The following is a 21,925-nucleotide window of genomic DNA, read 5'->3' as shown; positions in this document are numbered from 1 at the left end:
TAGTGTAATGTACCTGTTCAGGTTGAAGCAGATCAAACATGTATCTATACTGGTTAACTACATGTGTGGTTGTCCTAGTCACACAAAATTTGTCTCTCTACCTAAATTTTTAAATTGATAATTTAGAATTTAAATTAACTAGATTAGTGATATAAAAATTAAATTGAATTAAAAAAACATACTGAGAATCGTAGGCTCATCCAACTAACTGAGTGTCATTAACATGATGTAGCTGTGGAGCCATTGTTGGAAATCGCTCCCAAGCCCATAGTTGCAAAAGTATGAAAGGCCCAGCTATCTCTCGAACCTCAGGTCTTGTTGCTTTACATAGTTGTCTATACAACTATGTCAAGTATGCTCCACCCCATGAATACCGCCCCGCATCATGGAGGTTAGCTAACAGTGGCAGGAACATCAAGTGAACAAAATGACTTGATTTATCTGAAAACAGACTTCCACCCATCATTTGTAGTATATATGCTCGCGCATATCTTATGACGGTTTCCTCGTCTGCATCATCTGTGAGCTCACGAAATTGTGTTCCTAACCATATTAAACTTAACCTCGATCCTTTAATCTTGTCAGCAGGTGGGGTCGCACCGAGGTACAGTTGACAAACTTCTAACCAGTTATCGTACATCACTCCGGTGACTGGCTCACCGTCAAAGGTAACCCCAACAACACTTATATGTCTTGTAGAGTGATAGTGCACTCTCCAACAGACATATGGAATGTATGCATCTCAGGCCTCCATCTCTCGACCAAGGCTATGATCAGATGCCAGTCCAACTGAATAAATCCTAATCTGGCAACCCCATAGAATCCAGATGTGCGCAGTAGCGGTAGTATTCGAGGGTGGAGTGGGATAGTTCGCTGGAGAACTGTCTCTCGACGTCTGCAAGATATTTTTTCAGTAGTACGATCTCGCTATACAACATATGATCGATGAATGGACTGGTCGTACAAAATATCGGGATCAACAGGTCCTGGGTTTAAATCCATGATCTGAAATATATATATATATATTAAAATTGACTATAATTGAATAGTAGAGAAAAATGTGAGGGTAAAGAATAATGTAAAACTTTATTGATTACAATAAAAAAAAAATTGAATATACAATAGATTATTATAAAAAAATTGAATATACAATAAATTATAATAAAAAAATTGAATATACAATAAATTATAATTAAAAAATTGAATATACACTAAAATGAATATATAATAACAAAATTATTTATTTTTCAATCCCTAAATATCTGGAACCCGTCTTAGTAACGAAAGACACTTCCTTCGATTATGTCCTAACTGGTTACAAAATCCACATCATTGTCGAGTGGCTGGTTCTGTTCAATCCATCTCGTTGTGATAACGTGAACTTTTCGGTCTACCAGGTTTTCTCAACAACGATGGATCAGGATGTAAGACGGGTATATTAGGGTGCGATCCAGTAATCTTCATGTGGTACAGGTTGAAATTGAGGAGAGCAACATTCAGCATACGTTGACAATTTGTAGTAGTCCTCAATAAAATCTTCGTAGTTCACGTTAAAATGTGAGCAAACACCATAAAATGCAAGCATGGAATGCCGAATGCTTACTACTTGTTACATGAACAGTACCGCTCAGACCTGTTTAGCCTCAATATTTGAACGTTTCCTCCTTTGGCATTGAGACTATGACGTCCGGTCTTCACATGAAACACACCTTCATACTGATCGTATGATTGTACTTCATGTTTACTAGATCGTGCAGCCCATTTATTTATTTTGTCGTGTGCATACCTGGATTTTTACTCCACTTAGTATTATAAAATATGTTTGAAATAAATTATTAATAAAATATATTTGAATCCTCCATCATGTGCTTGAGTCCATTGCTCTAAACTAATGTTGTAAAAAAAACTCAGACAGCTCCGATTTATTCCTTTGATATCTTCAATTGCTTTGTTGAACTTTTGAATTTGAAACTGACACCCCGCACGATAAACATAATTTTTCAATGAATCAAATTTATACTTTTTATTGAAGTTGCTGACGATATGTTGTAAGTAGAAACAATGGTGACATTTCGGTCCCATCCAACCATTTGCTGGGTTGTTCACTGCTGCAATTATATCAGCATATCGATCTGAAATTAAACACACCTCTTCATGTGTTACGATTTCTCTCAGGTGTTTCAGGAACCATCCCCATGAGTCTGCGGACTCTTCATCAGCAACGGAAAACGCAAGTGGAAGTAGATGGCCGTTCGAGTCAACTGATGTAGCAATTAATAGTTTTCCTCCATATTTGTCGTACAAGTGTGTACCATCTATCTGAATGATCGGCCGACATTTATTAAAAGCTTCTATACAAGGACCAAATGCCCAGAATACAGAAGTTAGGATAACATGACCTTCAGTAAGTGTTTCTTTAACTCTCCACTCTACTCGTGTTCCGGGATTGGTCTATTTAACCATATATAACTACCTAGGCAACAATTTGTAAGACTCATCCCAATCACCGAATACTTTAGCCAACGCTTTTCTTTTTTCCTCCCATACCCTATGGTAAGGACATGATATCCAAACTTTGATTTAATGTCGGACTGCAGTTGTGCCACACTGATAGATGATTTTTCTCTTACGGCGTCACAGAACTCCAATGCAATCATTGATGAATCCAATTGCACGTGACTTTGACTTAGTTCTGAATAAAAATGTGTATGTTGCTCATCATACTTAGTGATCTCGAACAAGCCATGCGATTTTTTCTTTATTGCACGAAGTCTCCACTTGCAACCTTCCTCCCACTTCTTACACCGAATTGTCCAAATCATCAGTGTAGATTCAACAGCCTCGTATGGTGCGTGACACTTTATAGCAAAACATTTGACCACGTGTTGTAGCATTTCCTTGTCTTGACAAATCATTCCTTTATACAATTGCATATTGTCAACGTCTACAGGAGCTACAATTGGGTCATGTTCCCGAATGTTATCCAATACATTCATATCCAAATCATTGAATGTATCTGAAAGCATCTCATGTTCACGACCATCGAAATCCAACTCTTCAAATTAGTCATCCGTTTCTGTTCTGAAGTCTCTGTACAGGTTGTTAGTTGTCATATCTTCATTATCACATGGCGATACAACTGACTTCGGATCAGGATCGATACATTGAGTTGGATCTTCAAACTGGTTAAATGATGTATCAGGATCCACCCGTATCATATTTACATTTACATACAAATGCACTACATTTAGCACTGGCATTGCCATTGAGAACATCAAGTTCATAGCTTATGCATTCGAAATAGGAAATGAAATATATCTTATTGATCCTGATGGTTCTAGATTGGGATGTTTATATATTATTTCTATCTGATTTGCTCCCATATCTACACTAAGTAACATCCCAGTCATTTGAATGAATTGTTTAAATACAATTCCACTATTCACATTTATGGTAAAACTCCCACTTGGTGGTTGGTCATACTCAACTCCATCAATACCATCAATCATATTACCATTTGTAAACAACAAAAATCCCAAGCATTTTCCTGCCATTTTCTAAAAAAAAAAAAAGACAAACATCAATTTTTTGTATTATACTTTTTATAAGAAGTATATTAAAAAATATTAAATTTTTTAGTTTATAAACATAAACTTTTTAAGTTTTATGAACATCAACTTTTTAAACATAACAATAAATTAAACTTTTTATAACTATTTTTAAACATAGCAATAAATTAAACTTTTTATAACTATTTTTAAAAATAACAACAAATTAAACTTTTCAAATTAAAATGAGGTAAACTTTTTAAAACTATTTTTTCAAATTTAATACAAAATAAAAAATTAAATTAAATTAAACTTTTTCAAACTATTTTAAACTATATTTTCAAAGTTAATACTAGAAAATATCAACTTATCACAATAAACATAACAACAATAATTTTCATATGAATAAACTAAAATTATTAAACTTTTGAAACTATACTAAACTTGTTAACTATCACAATAATTTTGTATTAAACTATAAATATCAACTTCTTAAACATAACAATAAACTAAACATTTTAACACTATAAACATCAAAGTTAATACTAAAGAAATCAAATATCATATGAATAAACTAAAATTTTCAAACTATATTAAACTTTTGAAACTATACTAAACTTGTTAACTATCACAATAATTTTGTATTAAACTATAAATATCAACTTCTTAAACATAACAATAAACTAAACATTTTAACACTATAAACATCAATTAACTAAATAAATCAAATATCATAAGAATAAACTAAACTTTTCAAATATCATAAGTTCAACTCACAGATTCGACAGTAGTTCTCTTTTTTCCTTCAAAGTGACAACGTTCGCCCTTTTTTCCTGTTATGTGTTATCTGACAACAATTACAAAAAATTAAAAAAAAAAACTAGAATCTATAAAAAAAAATAATAATATAAGAACAAAAATAAATTTTATAATTATTCTTAAAAAATAAAAATTTAGTAGAGTAACGAACTAATATAGTTGTGTGAGAATAATTTGTATTAAACGAAATACAAGAAGAGAAATAGAAATGGAAATGGGATGAGAGGAAGATGATTTCAAAGGCTTATTTTCGAAGGCAGTGAGGGGGCAGTGAGCTATGAAGGGGCAGTGAGCAAATCAAGGGGAGAGGAGTGAGCAAAATCAAGGGCAGTGAGTCTTAAAAAATTATCGAGAGAGTGATTGAGGAAAAATGAAGAGGATGGTGGTTTAAAAGGATGTAGGTCGAGTGTTGAACACTCGACCCACGGGTTTAGGGTGGTTGAAAAGGCATTAAGGCTATGACAGAGGGGCATGAATGCGTCAATGAATGCATGGAATCGGAGCAGGGGAATCGGATAACGTCAATGCATGCAGGGAATCGTGCAGGGGAATCGGAGCAGGGGCAGCTTGGTGATATATATGCACTTTTTCAGACTTATGGAAAGTAAATAAAGTGAAGACGATTTCCATGTGGCAGACCATGTCAGCTGACTGGTTGGCCGTTTAATCCATGTGGCGGACTCAATCTCGCTCTCTCCTACAATCTCGCTCTCTCAATCTCTCTCTCTCTCCTACAGTCTCGCTTTCAATCTCGCTCTCTTCTACAATCTCGCTCTCTCCTACAGTCTCGCTTTCAATCTCGCTCTCTCCTACAATCTCGCTTTCGATCTCGCTCTCTCCTTCAATCTTGCTTTCCATCTCGCTCTCTCCTACAATCTCGCTTTTAATCTCGTTCTCTCCTACAATCTCGCTCTCTCTTACAATCTGCTTCACCCACTTATCTTCCTTGTCAAGGGTTGAAGTTTCGACTTATGTATGCCAGAACTTCAACCTTCAACAACCTAATATAAAAAATTAGCGAGATTCCTTTCTAGAGCGAGATCCTCATCACGAAATTAGTGAGATTTCCCTTTCCTTGTCGAGGGTTGAAGGGTTGAAGTTTCGACTTATGTATGTCGAAACTTCAACCCTCGACAACCCTAATTTACATATTGTTTCCATGTTTTTCTCTATTTGTCGAGTTCTCAACGTTCGACCTCTACATTAGTTGAATCCTCAACCCTTGACTTCTAGCCTCGAAATCCCAAAATAACAATATTTCTCTAATAAGTTTCAAAACAACAATATTTCTCTAATAAGTTTTGAAAACAACAATATTAATATTAAATGTCCCTAGTATTGTAGTACTCGGCTACTAAGTATTAACAACCATTTCTGGGCCTAAATCCCACTTGCAAATAGCAACAAAGAGATGTTAAACTTTGGTAGTAACAATTGTTTCCCAGTTAATTTTATTAACAATATAAAAATATACAGCTTAATTCTTTTTTGTTCTAAAATTTCTATTAATAGTTTTTTTTTCTTGTTTGGTTTTATTTCTTAATCGAATGTTTAGCACTCTATATAAGAAAATTAGCTTACCTATGATCATAATTCATTGAAAATTGTCTCCCATTTTCTATAATGTTTCGTTTAGTCAATTAAATTTGAATGAGAATCGAGAAAGTCATTATCAATTTATTGGATGATAGTCTGATTGTCTACTCAATCATGTGATTAGGTCCTAACTAATGGGCCTTGACACGTTGGAGGTAACGCCTCTAAGGAGCATTGTCGTTTGTCCTTTGCTTGTCGAGTGTTGAGGATTCCTCATCAAATTTGATTTAAATGAGGATGTGTGGTTGATTATGATATTCTAGTTGATTATGTTCAAAATCCCAAACGACACTTACATTATTGTGTTATTGTATAATCTAATATTTCTTATTATATTCATTCACAATAAAATAAAGTTCTTGATGGAGCTTAGAGAACACATCCCCGAGTGCTCAAACTACTTCTCTTCCTCTCCATGAGGATAAGGTTCTATTTATTTGTTGTCTCTTTTATCTGGTGCTTTTGCAATATGCTTTATGTCTCTTCTGATCGATTTTTTTGGTTTTTTTGGTAATTCTTTTATTGGCCTTGTCAGAAGGGATGAAGTTTCTAATCCTTCAGCTTGATATTCTAAGACAGTAAGTTGTCACTAATAGATCTGGAATACGTCAAAAACGTGGTAGACCAGTGAGTTTCAAAGATAAAAATTCTCGAAAAAGAAGATTAATTAATAGTCAAGAAGACTTAATTGAGGATGTAAATACACATGAAGAAATTCATGACATGACTAATGAGGAAGGTGGATTACACAAAGATAATAATGAGATTTTAATAAACTATGTCATGACAAAAAAAAAAAAAAAAAGAACCGAACTCATATAATTATTGACAACATTTTTGTGTATAATGTTGCTCTTGATATTATATTTGAAAATAAGGATTCTGAATAAAAATCTGTTGAAGAATGTCAATATGGAAAATATTGGCTTCAGTTGAAATAAGCAATCGAGGCAAAGTTAAACTCACTTTCAAAACGTCAAATTTTTGAACCAGTAGTCCGAATACCAAAAGGTGTCAGACTTGTGGGATATAAATGTGTATTTTCTAGGAAATGAAATGAAAATAATGAGGTCACAAGATATAAAGCAAGACTAGTTGCACAAGGTTTTTCACAATGACCTGGTATTGATTATAAGGAGACATATTATCCGGTGGTAGACGCAATCACACTAAGATATTTAATTGGTCTAACTGTATATAAAAGTCTGGATATGCATCTTATGGATGTAGTTACAGCATATATATATATATATATATATATATGGACTTCTTAATACTGATATTTATATGAAAATCCTAGAAGGATTTAAGATACCTGAAACATATAAATCAAATTCCTGGGAATTGTATTCAATAAAGTTACAGAGATCGTTATATATATTAAAACAATTAGGACGAATGTAGTACAATTGTCTGAGTGGATATTTGTTGAAAGAAGGATATCATAACAATCTAATATGCCCATGTGTTTTTATAAAGAAATGACAGTCTGGGTTTACTATTATAACTGTATTGTTGATGACTTAAATATAATTGGAACTCTTGAAAAGCTTTCAAAGACAATAGAATATCTTAGGAAAGAATTTGAGATGAAATATCTCATAAAAACAAAATTTTGCCTTGGCTTGCAAATTAAGTATTTAGTATATGAAATATTTATTCATCAGTCAACTTATACAGAAAAAGTTTTGAAAAGATTTTATATGGACAAAATACATCCATTGAACATTCCAATGGAAGTTCGTTCACTAGATGCGAAGAAAGATACATTTTGACCTCGGGATGATAATGAAAAACTTCCTTGTCCTGAAATACTATATCTTAGTGTGATTTGTGTACTTATGTGTCGCTAATAATACAAGACTAGATATTGCATTTTTAGTAAATTTATTAGCAAGATATAGTTCTTCTCTAACAAAAAGACATTGGAACGAAATTAAGTATATACTCCGTTATCTCCAAGGAACGATCAATATGAGTTTGTTTTATGCAAATAGATCAAATTTTGATCTAGTTGGTTATGCAGATTCTGAATATTTATCTATCCACATGTGGAGGAACTACTATATCATGACAATCTGTGAAACGTACCATAATAGTCACTTCCTCAAATCATGCTGCAATTCTTACAATTCTTGAGACTAGTCGAGAATGTGTATGGCTAAGATCAATGACTCACCACATTCATGGAACATGTGATTTTTCTTCTAGTAAAAATCGTCTAATGATATTATACAAAGACAACATAACATGCCTATTCCAAATTAAAGAGGAATATATTAAAGGAGATAGAACATATTTTACCGAAACTTTTCTACGCTCATGATCTTGAAGAAAATGGTGACATCATTGTACAAAAAATTTGTTCGAAATATAACCTGGCAGACTTATTTACAAAGGCATTCTTTATCACAACCTTTGAAAAATTGGTACACAACATTGGAATGCAGCGAATCAAGATCTTAAGTGATTTTTCCATGAGGGGGAGCAAATATACTTTTTAAGAGTATTAGATTATATGAAATATGTACTCTTTTTTCTTCACTAGAATTTTTTTATAGTGGGTTTTTTTCCTAGTAAAGTTTTAATGAGACATATTTCATATATAATGGGCATCTAAGGGGGAATATTATAAATATGTTAAATTAGGTGTAACATAAATGCCCATTATTAGTGTACATTGGTCATGTGTCACTTATCAATTACCCTATGTGTTGTAAATTGCTTATAAATAGTGGCATTTGGTAGGTTTTGAAAGACACACATATTGGTGATCAATCCAAAGAAATTGAAGAAAGTGGAAAAATCAATTCTTTGTTATTTTATTTACTTTTTGTTATTTATTTATTTTATATATTTATATATTATATTATATTATATTATATTTATTTTCAATTTATTTTATTATATTATTATTATTTTTTTCAATATCCGTGTTGTCATTGTGCATCGTTCGTTGTGTTTCTCAAATTCACAACAAATTTGGTAAAAAAAAAAAGCGATATTTCTGCAACCACTTTCAAAATAAATAGTTTAATGTTTGTTTAAAATAACTCCTGAAATTATTTAAAATTAAAATCATTAAGAGTGTTTCTTAAAAAAAGGAAAAAAGAAAAAAGAAAAAGAAAGATAACCTTAAAAAAAAAAAAAACTTAAATTAATTTAAAAATAGATGAAAAAAATACTTGAGGTAATTGTCAAAAAGTCTTGCCAAATCAAGCATAACTCAGCTAGTGTGATGTCTGTGATGTCCCAAAATTTTTTAAGGTAAAGTCAATTTATTTTATTTTTGGGCTAGTTGAGAATTTTGATTGTTGAGAGAAAAAAATATATATATATATATATATATATATATATATATATATATATATATATATATTTAAGGGAAGTTGGGATTAAAGGAGTTAAATTATATATATTTATATTTATAATTACTTAGTTTTGTATTGGAAAGCGTGCTAAGGAAAAAAAGAAATTTCCTTCTCTTCTTTTCCAGTCGCTCGATGTCGACCCTCCCTCTTCTGTCTTCGATCACCGCTACCCCCAAACATCGTCACTCGCAGCTGCGCCATCCAATGGATGTCGCTTCGTCCAGCCAACCGTCGTCGTCCATGCAGCCCAGCCGTTGTCGCTTCGTCTAGCCAGCCGCCGACGACCGAGTTCATGCCCAGCCGTACCGTCGCCTGTTGCTTCTCGTCCGAACGGTTGACGTCCATTCGCTGCCTATAAATAGGCTTAATTTGACCAAAATGTCAAATAAGGCCCAAATCCAATTAGTCAGGACCATGAACCGACCGAACCTAAACCTATGAATTCCAGCAGAGAATCCTATTTTTCTAGAGAAGTTCTCCTCATTTGTGAGGGTCAACAATTCTATACTACAGAGAGCTTATAGAGAATTCTTTACAATCAGAAGCCTTCTTGACTACTGAAATTGACCACACCTGAAGATTGAAGTCCTTCAAAGATACAAGCATCCGGAATATTGAAGTCCTTCGAAGATACAAGCATCCGGAAGATTGAAGTCCTTTGAAGATGCAAACATCCTGAAGACTAAAGTCCTTTGAAAATGCAAACATTCTGAAGACTGAAGTCATTTGAAAATGCAAACACTCTAAAGACTGAAGTCTTTTGAAGATATAAACGATTCTACATTTAGAGAGTCCAAAGAGAATTCATCAACAAGCAGAAGACTGGCGTCCTTCGGAGATACAAGTATTCTTCCAAGACTTCAACTCCACGATCATCACACGCTTCGCTTCCTCAAATCAAGTGTACGCATTCAACTGAGAGAGAATCAGAGGATTAAGTACTAGAGATCGAACCACATCGCATCAAATCAACTTCAACATCAACACCAACTTAAGTTCAGCTCCACAAAATAAGTTTCTCCGGAAGCCTCATGCGAACACTAATCCTCCAAGAGGATCAACAAGCCCAAAGACCGATCATCCAAAAAAATCAACAAATCCAAAGACCGATCCTCCAAGAAGATGAACAAGCCTAAAGGTCGATCACCCAAGAATATCATCAAGCCCAAAGGTCGATCACCCAAGAAGATCAACAAGCCTAAAGCCCGATCACCCAAGAAGATCAACTAGCTTAAAGTTTATAGTTTATTTTGAAAGTATCAAAATACTGTGTATTAGAGATTGTACTCACTTTTCACAAAATTAATACAAATACAAAGTTCAAATTCCATGAAATAAATTTCTCTTGAAATCTCGTGCGAACAAATTGGCTCGCCTAGTGAGACCTCTCTACCTCTCATCTCTCTCGTCATCCAAGTCCATAAACCTACATATGGCACCAAAGAAAGTTGTATCCAAAGCTACCGTCGCAAGTGATACTTACATAAGCTCTGTCATCACAAAAAACTAATGGAATCTACTAAAGGCGGGATCATTATTAGAGAAAATCCCTTGTTCGACGGCTACGTTTCTGCTACTGATCCATCAGATAAAGAATCGTATTTTGATGTAGTATTTGTCATGGTGACTGACGTAACGACTGAGTCAGCCATGGCAGAGATGGAAAGGAAGATAAATTTCTTAACGAAAGCTGTTGAAGAGCGAGATCATGAAATCGCTGCTTTAAGAGATCAATATAGACTCGAGAAATCACTGAGTCGAGTCAATCTCCAACTACAAAAGGAAATGACAAAGGAAAGACTATCTTGTAGGAAGACCAACCGCAACAATCTACCTCTGTTGCCACCCTGTCAATTCAACAGCTGCAGGATATGATTACAAACTCCATACGGGTTCAGTACGGAAGACCATTACAGTCCTCCTTTATGTACTCCAAGCTATACACCAAGAGAATCGACAACCTGAGAAAGTCAGCTAGGTATTAACCTTCAAAGTTCCAGTAGTTCGATGGAAAGGGCAATCCAAAACAACAAGTTGCACACTTCATTGAAACCTGTGAAAATACAGGAACTAGAGGAGACCAGTTAGTCAAGCAGTTCGTCTGTACTTTGAAAGGAAATGCTTTTCGATTGGTATACTGATTTGGAGCCAGAAGTGATTGACAGTTGGGAACAACTAGAAAGGGAGTTCCTAACCGCTTCTACAGTACAAGGGGTACTGTTAGCATGATGGAGCTGACGAACACCAAACAGTGGAAGGGAGAGACAGTCATCGATTACATCAACTGATGGAGAGCTTTAATTCTAGATTGCAAAGATAGACTCACTGAATTATCTGCAGTGGAGATGTGCACTCAAGGCATGCATTGGGAGCTTCTCTACATCCTACAAGGGGTAAAACCTCATACGTTTGAAGAGCTGGAAACACGCGCTCATGATATGGAGCTGAGCATCGTCAACAGGGGAACTAAACATTTCCTAGTCCCTAAAGGGAGAAAATACAAGAATGAAGCCAAGGGCACTGAAAAGATCGTGGATAGAGCCACAAAAGAATCTATGCTCGTTCATGTGACCCCGCTGAAATTTTCCTCCAAAGGAAAACAAACAAAATTTGAAAGAAGGCACAATGAGGGCGAGAAATTTCGTCCAACTCTTAAAGAAAGGCAAGAGAAAGTTTATCCATTCCCTGACTTTGATGTGTCAGATATGTTGGAGCAACTGCTAGAGAAGCAACTTATTCAACTACTGGAATGCAAGTGGCCGGAACAAGTAAGAAAAATAGATGATCCTAACTACTGCAAGTATCAGCGGGTCGTTAGTTACCTAGTTGAAAGGTGCTTCATGCTGAAGGAACGAGTTCTGAAGTTGGCTCGTGAAAAGAAGATTGAGTTAGATTTGGATGAAATAGCTCAGAAAAATCATGTTATAGTAGCGACAACTTCAAGTGTCCCAACACTGTCTGTGTCCCATGCTCAAAGACAAAGCCTGATCTAGTTTGGAGCCTTCGAGCCTATAGTTGTTTGGTTCCAGCAAGAGATTCAAACAACAAATTCCAAAAAGAAAGATGAGCTCGTTGGAGAGGACAACGAAGGGTGGATAGTTGTGACTCGTCGAAAAAGAAGATAGCCGAACTCCACCCAAAAAAAGTCGCATTCCTATCGAAGCTATAGAAGAAGGAACAAGACTCATAAAAAGAAAGGCAAAAAGATGACACGAAAGCTTAAGCCTACTAAGAAAGAAGACAAGAACTTTCTTCAATTCCGACGGCCGGCAACTTCGGCAGAATTTCTCCCAATAAGCTTTCTCAATAATCATTCAGAGAAAGCATCAGAAGTTATTGCATGTCATACTATCGGCATAGTGGAAGTCGACAACAATCATATAACTTTCGAAGAAGTCAACGACTCAGAAGAAATGAAGCAAAAAACTTCTGTCTTTGATCGTATTAAACCTTCAAGTGCTCAATCTTCAGTCTTTCAAAGATTGAGTATGGCCACGGTAGGAGAAGAAGACCAATCACTAGAAGAAATTCGGGCTTTAATGTCGGTTGGCAACCGACATTAAAGATAGTGTTAATAAAGCCCCTTTAATGTCAGTTACTTTTAATGTCGGTTTTAAACCGACATTAAAGGGCTTCAATAACACCAATAACACAGCCTTCAATGTCGGTTGCAACCGACATTAAAGATCTTTAGCGATTAAAGCCTGTTGGTTGCAACCGACATTAAAGCTTGTTTTTTTTTAATTCTTAACCGACATTGAAGCCCGAATCTGTCCATTTTATCAATTATTGTCCGTTTTTTAAAGTTCCCTTGCCAAATCCATTTTTTGACACATCATCATTGAACGCTATGGCTATGACATATTATTCATGTATGGATTGTAAATCTATTACATTTAATCTGCAAATTTTGCTATAGAATCATAATTTAAAAGGCGTACAATAATTCAGGCCTTGAAAACACAAATTACAAGTAATACAAAGATTATGATTTTACAAACATTATAAGTTTACAGTCCTTCTCCACTTGGTAAGTATGGATCCCTTCATAATTCTTCTTGAACAGACCATTTAGCTTCAACAGTGTCTGGCTATAGGCATCTTTATCTGACCACTGTTGTTCAAAGGATCACGAACAATAAAGGTTTGGGCGTAAGCGTAACACATGCAACGAAAGATTGTATCCATTCAAATATATATACATAGATATAAATGGATAAAATGTTTGAGACCTTACCCTTAGAAACTCTGCAACTTTTGCCAGCTAACTGTTGCTGCTCGAATGTACTTTGATTTCCATGCCAAGAGAAAACAGAAGAGCTGGATTGCAGGATAAAACACTCATTAGAGTTCAGTGAGGTTGCAACCTAGATAATCATAAGTTGAGACGTTGCCATAAGACTTGCAATGGCTCAAATTAGTACAGGCTTTCAGCATAAACATGAAACATGACCCAATGACAATGTTATAACATTATTTCCAGTCAGCTTGAATATGTATGCACACATATATTTCAAACCTCAAGAGGCAATATTGAAAGGAATTTTAAAAAGCATGAATCACACTTAACATAGAAAGAAAATTATTAAAATCACTACTACGTACAACTTCAACTTGCACCGCTTTATTGTTGTGAATGGATGTTTGTGATATCCTAATAAGGGCAACAAAATCTTCCATGTAAGTTTCATTAGCCAAAGCTTTATCTGCTATGAGTTTCTTGTAACTAGAGCTCAAGCCACCCTACACCAGAATTCATTAAGAAAATGATGGTTATCTATGTCTCTCAAGGACCCTCTCAGTTCCACATCAGAACCTTGTAAAAGAAACTACAACGTGATTCTAATCAAAAGAGATGAGTTAAGAAAGAAGCTTTATAAGACTACCACCTTAAGCACCACAAAAGGTTGAAAGAGGGCAATAAATTGGGGTGGCTCTTTGCCTTGAAATATATGACTCTGCCAAAAGAAAAAAGCATATGATAAGGAAATTCCCAAAGATAGAAACTATCATGTATACTTTATGTTTATGGTACCTAAACAGGCCTCCCTTTTAGTGAGTTGGACATTGTATTCGTCAACCGCGTAGCCATCTTTTGATCTTCTTGAGGTTTGAAATAATAGAAAATGGTTTAACAACAATGAACACATATGTTTATGTACAAATGCACTTAAATATGTCATGATATGAAAATGTAAGGAATGAGAAAACATCCCTACATTTGTTTACAAGCAATTATTCTTTTACAGGATTCAAGAGTACTTTCATTAGATCAAGGAAACCATCTTCCACTATTCCCTTTCTTAGAGAATCAGCACTAGTTATTCAACTGAATTGGCAAGTGTACCATCATATTCCAAGTTTAAGTATGTAACTTACAATAGTTAGATTTTCTTAAAATAAACCCTAAATGCTAACTAACCTCGATGCTATCCTTTCCAAACCAAGAGCACAAGAAATAATCTTCTTTCCTCTCACCAGAGTGGTAGGTGTAAAGAATGATGTAGCAGTCTCCACTATAAAATTTACCAATATTCTCTGCAAGCAATGGAGTTTTGGCACTGCCATTGATTCGCCATACCTAGAGAATGAAAACCATCAGGACCTCGATTAAACAATCAAAACTAATCTAACAATTTCAAACAACCAAAACTGGTATCATTTAAACCTCTATTTTCCCGCCTCCCTCCAGCAACGGTGGAACTTCCTCATTCACTGGTGCACTTTTTGTTAATCCCTTGACATCGAGACCTTGTTGCTTCAATATAGTTGTTTACAAAAAAAGTATCATTTTGAATAATAATTAAAGCAAGCAGAATAAAAAACTCATTTTATTAATTAGATGTGGTAACTACCAGCTACTTTCCTCTTCCTTCCTCAGCACCTGTAGTCACTAATCCAACTGGCCAGGACTCGAAGTTGGACTTAAAAGAATGTGTTTCATAGCCTTATATAACCCGAGTCACATGAGTTGCCTTTGGCCTATTTTAGCTGGCAATAAATTCCTGAATATAAAGTATTGTTTGATAAATCCTGTCCATAACTTTAATTATTTGAAATTTTGGCACAGAAAGTTACTTCAGCTACTTGAATTTTTACTTTTCGCTCATCTACTTACATCACTCTTCCAACCCAAACAAATATTTCAGCACCACAGTCCAGGAGATAACACTTATTATTTTCCAGTATGCTTAGGCTAACAACTACCCACATCCAAATTGCTAGATTTCTCCTAACTACAGCAGCAAACTTCTAGTACACAGTAAAAACACATCCAAATGAGATACACCAAATCACAGTAAAAATTACCTTCTCAAGTGTCTCATTAATTGCTTCATCACTCAGCTTCTCACTTCTACCTTTCTTAAGGATGTTATCACAAAAGATAGCAAGTAATTATGCACTAGAACTTCAAGTAATTCAACAAATGTATCATATACAACAAAACCATTAATCAAATCGAATTTCAAAGGCCATAGACACATAAAAAGGCCAAAATTTAAGAGTAGAGAGACATATTGGAGTGAAACCATAGCTGGCTTTCATTGAGATATTTACACAAACAGTTGAGAGGCGTAAACATAAGAACAAAAATTTCATGCCAAAACACACAAAGTAACAACATGCCTCCAACATTGAGACATTTTCTTTACAAGTTCACAAGGTTCTCAACCCCCTTCTCACAAAATCTCACCAATGCATGATTTCTACTATATAATCCTAAACCATATCTCATGTCAAAACACATAAAGTAACAACATGCCTCCAACATAATCATATGCACAACCAAACATTCTCAACAAGTCAACAAAGTCATATGCACCATATCACTTAATAACTCATTCACACGTAAGCTATTACACTACTACATGACATCACAACATGCTATTATTTAGCCAAAACACATGATTCAAGATTATCAATATGTAGCCATAAATAATATATAAATTACAATAGAAGCCCGAAACATGCTAGCACACAACAAATAGACTCCAGAAGTAGAATTCCACTTGCACAACACGTATAAAAGAACTTCTAAACTATTTGAAAGACTCCCAAAGCAATTTTAAATCTCAATTCAGACACTTTGAATCAAGTCTAAACAAAAGAGTCTCATATTCTTGCCGAAAAATATTCAAAGAGTTTTGAAGCTATTCTGAATCCTAAAGAACCAAATCCTTGCTAGTTGGTGTCCGAATTTGCTTAATCCTTGTCCAATAGAAGGAAAACTTTGTTGTAAGCTACAGGATTTTCAAAATATTTTCATCAATAAATCCAAGCTAAAACATATTTTTGATATAAATTTCCAACGAATCATAATATTAAAAGTACCATAAATGCCCATGAATCAGTGATAGGAAACTGTCATCAAAACTACAATTTAATTACTCTAAAAACAAGTCATGCTCATAAAATCAGGTAAAACTGCAAAGGTTTATTTTCAAGGAAAGTAGTCACTCACAGTCAAGGGCAAGAACTGTTTAGGTTGTAAGCTTCCCCAATCTCCGTTTTTCCTGAAATTGTTCAACCAATAATATTAACACCATTTTTTCTATTTCAAACGCCTTGTTCATCAGTGTTTTGACTTTTTTTCTTTTTTGTTAATAATTTGAATGAGTAGCTGGTTTACTCTTTATATTTTGGTCATAAAATCCACCTTGAATAAAATGATACCTGTAGGAAGCTTTGGTTATCTCAAAGCCAGTTTTAGTGATTATCATCCTTGATCTTGGATATTATCTTGTTACATTACCAATTTAGCTTTAAGTAGTTGTTGAATTAAGGTTAAACTTTACTCTGACCCACATGTGTTCTAGGCAAATGGGTAATAGCTTGAAACTGGCTGTGGAATGAGCTAAGGATGTTTTGTCTTTTGGAAAATGGTGTTTGTTTCAATGGATTGGACCTGTCTACGATCTCCTCCTTTAAAACAGTCTTATTAAAGTTGCATAAACTTTTCTTTTGGTTGTGTGTATTCTCTTTTCATAATGACAGTGATTTTGAACCATTCAATCCAAATCTGAATGGAAATTGGTTTTCTTTGGGGGGAGGGGGGGGGGAATTAATTTGAATCCAAATTTATAAATTAATGACAGTGATTTTGAATCATTCAATCTAAATCTGAATGGAACACCTATAAAATGATAATAAATGCAACAATGTCAAAATAAAATAAATAAATAAATAAAGATTTGTAACTTACAATGATCGATGACAGTAAGGTGTACTCGATGGCTGCAGCTTGTTCGACGAATGACATGAAAAAGATCTATAACCCAGTTTTTTAAATTAAAAAAGGAAAAAAAAAAAAGAAATCTAAGACTAAACTTACGTTTCAACCGGCAGCAGTTGACGACCTTAGTGGCAACGGTGGCGGACGACACGACCGAGCGACAACAGCAGTGGATGATCTTCAGATGGTTTATGAATATAAAAAATAACGTGCTTATGCTAAAAACAGACCACGGATGGACGGCACCACAGCTGGATGACCACGGACGGATGGCACCATGAACGAACGACCACGGACAGATGGCAATAACCTGATTTGCACAGTCAAACTTGGACGACGAACAACCTTTCGCATGACCAAGGCTTGGGGTAAGAGAGAAATGAAATGGTTTGGCGGCGCGAGAATGAAAATAGAAAAATTAGGGCTTTTTCATTAAAGCAAGAAAAAGAAATAATAAATTAGACCTTTAATGTCGGTTTTAAACTGACATTAAAGATCCGTGTTTTTTTTTAAAAAAACCGACATTGTATCTCCAGTTTCACTTTTTCCAACCAACATTAAAGGCCAAAATTCTTGTAGTGAATGTCCAACAACTACTTCTACTCGAACTTCAGCCTTCGAAAGGCTAAGTATATCTACATCAAAGAAACATCGACCTTCAACATCTGCTTTTGATCGTCTCAAGACAACAAGCGATCAACATAAAGGAAGGATGAAAATCTTGAAGGCGACGTCATTCCATGAAGAAAACAACGATGAAAAGATTCACAGTTGTGTCCCTTCACGCATGAAGATGAAATTTTCTGTTGACATAAGTACAAAAGGTTCCTTGATAATGAAGCCAAAACTCATCATATTGACGAATCCTACAAATGAAAAGGATGATCAAAACCATGATGAAATAAGAGCTTCTGAAGTTTAAATGAAGAAGCTTCTCATCGCAAGAGCCTAAACTGCATGATGCTCCTAGCCTGTATGAGCTTAAAATGTGAAAGGCCCAAAAAAAAAAATGTACGAACTACGTGACGACTTGATCCCTGTCATTATAAAGGGTATGTAGGCAACTTAGAGAAATTTAAGTTCAGTTGCGCACGCAAAAAAAAAAAAAAAAAAAAAAAAAAAATCTTTTTAAACTACATTATGACTTGATCCCTATCATTAAGAAGGGTATGTAGGCAGCTTGAAAAAAAACTTCAAGTTCAGTTCAGTTAAAAAAAAAACTTGAACTACGTCATGATTTGATCCCTTTCTTTAAAGGTACGAAGAAAACTTAAAGAAATTTAAGTTTAATTCATCAGAAAATGTACCACAACCACCTAAGTATGACACTACAAGATTGATGTTGATCATCTCGTTAAAGAATGACACTCCAGATTGAAGATGTTCATCCCTATTGAGGGTAACACAATGGATTGAAGATGTTCATCCCTTGTAAGGAGCCAGCATAGTAAATAAAAGGCACACACTTGAAATGCCCTTCGCTTCCTCTTTAAAATCAAACTTAGATGCTCCTCCATCTTCAAGTTCAGAGGCTTCGTCGATACTTTTTAATCTTCAAGTGTAGAGGCTTCATCGATGCTCCTCCATCTTCAAGTTTAGAGGTTTCATCGATGCTTCATCTCTATACTCAAGTCTGGAGGTTTTTCAATGCCATCTTCACGCTCAAAGTCGCGAAGTCGAGCTCAATGTGAAGATTCATCGATGCTTTGTCAAACTCAAGTGCAGAGGATTCACCGATTCTTCAAAGCTCAAGTGCAGAGGATTCGTTAATACTTCGTCAAACTCAAATGCAGAGGATTTGTCGATGCTTTGTCAAACTCAAACTTGAAGGTCCCGTTGATGCTTCTCCATCCTCAAGTTTAGAGACTCCATTGAAGTTGTTCCATCTTCAAGTTCAAGATTGGCGTTCATGGCCCCATTTCCATCTTTAAGTTCAAGGTCGGTGTGCATGGCTCCGTTCCATCTTCAAGCTCAAGGTTGGTGTGTGCATGGCTCCGCTTCATCGTCAAGTTCATGGTCAATGTGCATGGCTCGACTCCATCTTCAATGACTCGGTCTACAAAATCATGACGCAACTTTGCTTCATCTCTAAAGTCTGGTGTGGTTCGCTTCATCTTCAAAGTCGTGGCGTGGCTTCGCTTCATCTCCAAAATGTTGGGGAGTTTCACTTTATCTCTAAAGTCTGGCATGGTTCACTTCATCTCCAAACTGATGGCGGGACTTCGCTTCATCTCCAAACTCATGGTGCGGTTTCGTTTCCTCTCCAAAATGTTGGCTTCGCTTCATCTCCAAAGTCGTGGCGTGGCTTCGTTTCAACTCCAAACTGATGGCGCGATTTCACTTCATCTCCAAAACCGATGACGCGACTTCACTCCATCTCCAAAGTCATGGTGCGGTTCCAAAATGTTAGTACAACTTCACCCTTCTCCAAAATGTTGGTGTAGCTTCGCTTCCTTTCCAAAATCCACCTCATATGCGAGATCAAGTTTGGTTTGCCTAACTCCACCTCATATGCGAGGACAACTCTAGTCCACCCAGCTCCACCTCATATGCGAGGATAACTCTGGTCCCTTATCTTCAAATTTTGATCAAAGAGTAACATAATAGGAGTAACATAATAATGTAGACCTTTTGGGGATCCTCCCTAGGGTGATCGAATGGGAGAGTTGTAAGCCTTTGTGGGGCCCCTCCCATGATGATTAGGATATACGAACGATGCTATAAAGCGGATCTTTGAATCCTCCCTAGGGTGATCGAATGGGAGAGTTGTAAGCCTTTGCGAGGCCCCTCCCATGACGATCAGGATGCACAAACGACGATGCTGCTACAAGGCAGACCTTCCCTAGGGTGATTGAATGGGAGAGTTGTAAGCCTTTGCGGAGCCCCTCCCATGACGATCAGGATGCACGAACGACGCTACAATGCACAGGATGTTGCTACAAGGCAGACCTCCCTAGGGTGATTGAATGGGAGAGTTGTAAGCCTTTGCAAGGCCCCTCTGATCAAATGGTGATCAAATGGGAGAGTTGTAAGCCTTTATGGAACCCCTCCCATGACGACTAGGATGTACAAGCACGAGAGGCGATACAATAGTTCCAGGGTCATCCCTTTGTATACCAAGGAGACGGTCATTTATCGAGGACTTGCTGCAAAAAAATAATAAATAAAACATCACCTCCTATAAAAAAGAAATTAACAAGAAAAAAAAACGAAGAAAAAGAAATAAAAAAGAAAAGAAAAAGAAGAAGAAAAGGGAAAATAAAAAAAAAACACATGAAAAACAAAGAAAAGAAAAGAGAAAAAGAAGAAAATAAAAGAAAAAAGAATGAAAAAAAAAGTAAAGAGAAGAAGAAAAAAATGAAAAAGAATTTATTAAAAAAAATATAAGAATAATATGAACAAAATAAAAAAAATGTGAAACAAGAAAAAAAAAAGTAAAAAAAGTGCAAAAAAAAATTCTGAATAAAAAAAAAAGGAAATTAAGATGCAAACATCCTGAAGACTGAAGTCATTTGAAGATGCAAGAAGACTGAAGTCATTTGAAAATGCAAACACTCTAAAGACTGAAGTCCTTTGAAAATACAAACAATTCTACATTTAGAGAGTCCAAAGAGAATTCATCAACAAGCAGAAGACTGAAGTCCTTCGGAGATACAAGTATTCTTCCAAGACTTCAACTCCACGATCATCATGCGTTTCGCTTCCTCAAATCAAGCGTACGCATTCAACTGAGAGAGAATAAGAAGATCAAGTACTAGAGATCGAACCACATCGCATCAAATCAACTTCAACATCAACACCAACTTAAGTTCAACTCCACGAAACAAGTTTCTCCAGAAGCCTCATGCGAACACTAATCCCCAAGAGGATTAACAAGCCCAAAGGCCGATCATCCAAGAAAATCAACAAGTCCAAAGACCGATCCTCCAAGAAGATCAACAAGCCTAAAGATCGATCACCCAAGAAGATCATCAAGCCCAAAGGCCGATCATCCAAGAAGATCATCAAGCCCAAAGGCCGATCATCCAAGAAGATCATCAAGCCCAAAGGCCGATCATCCAAGAAGATCAACAAGCCCAAAGGCCGATCACCCAAAAGATCAACAAGCCCAAAGCCCGATCAACTAGCTTAAAGTTTATAGTTTATTTTGAAAGTATCGAAATACTGTGTATTAGAGATTGTACTCACTTTTCACAAACTTAATACAAATACAAAGTTCAAGTTCCACGAAATAAATTTTTCTTGAAATCTCGTGCGAACATCGTGTATTCGTAATTTTTTTTTTATTCAGTGTTTACCGAAGAAAATTTTGGATTTTATGTCACATGAATTAAATTTGAAGTTATTGTCAAAATTAA

The 21,925-nt window shown here is 35.5% G+C and overlaps 1 long non-coding RNA gene across 2 annotated transcripts; it reads right to left on the bottom strand.

The window, feature by feature from the left end:
- Positions 1-13,192: 13,192 nt before the first annotated feature.
- Positions 13,193-17,379, bottom strand: LOC120074383 (uncharacterized). Of its 2 annotated transcripts, XR_016528393.1 has the most exons (7): positions 16,797-17,379; positions 15,003-15,697; positions 14,757-14,915; positions 14,370-14,434; positions 13,940-14,292; positions 13,572-13,654; positions 13,193-13,448 (listed from the first exon to the last, which is right to left on the bottom strand). It is a non-coding gene; the product is annotated as an uncharacterized LOC120074383 (long non-coding RNA). The 2 variants fall into 2 exon arrangements; XR_005480975.2 differs by having other exon boundaries at positions 15,003-17,369.
- Positions 17,380-21,925: the final 4,546 nt, after the last annotated feature.

This window comes from Benincasa hispida, chromosome 3 (assembly GCF_027475165.1).
Source record: "Benincasa hispida cultivar pf3 chromosome 3, pf3_genome.v1.1, whole genome shotgun sequence".
NCBI lineage: Eukaryota > Viridiplantae > Streptophyta > Magnoliopsida > Cucurbitales > Cucurbitaceae > Benincasa > Benincasa hispida.
The sequence above is the reverse complement of the archived record's forward strand: the minus strand, read 5'-3'. Positions and strand labels throughout refer to the sequence as shown.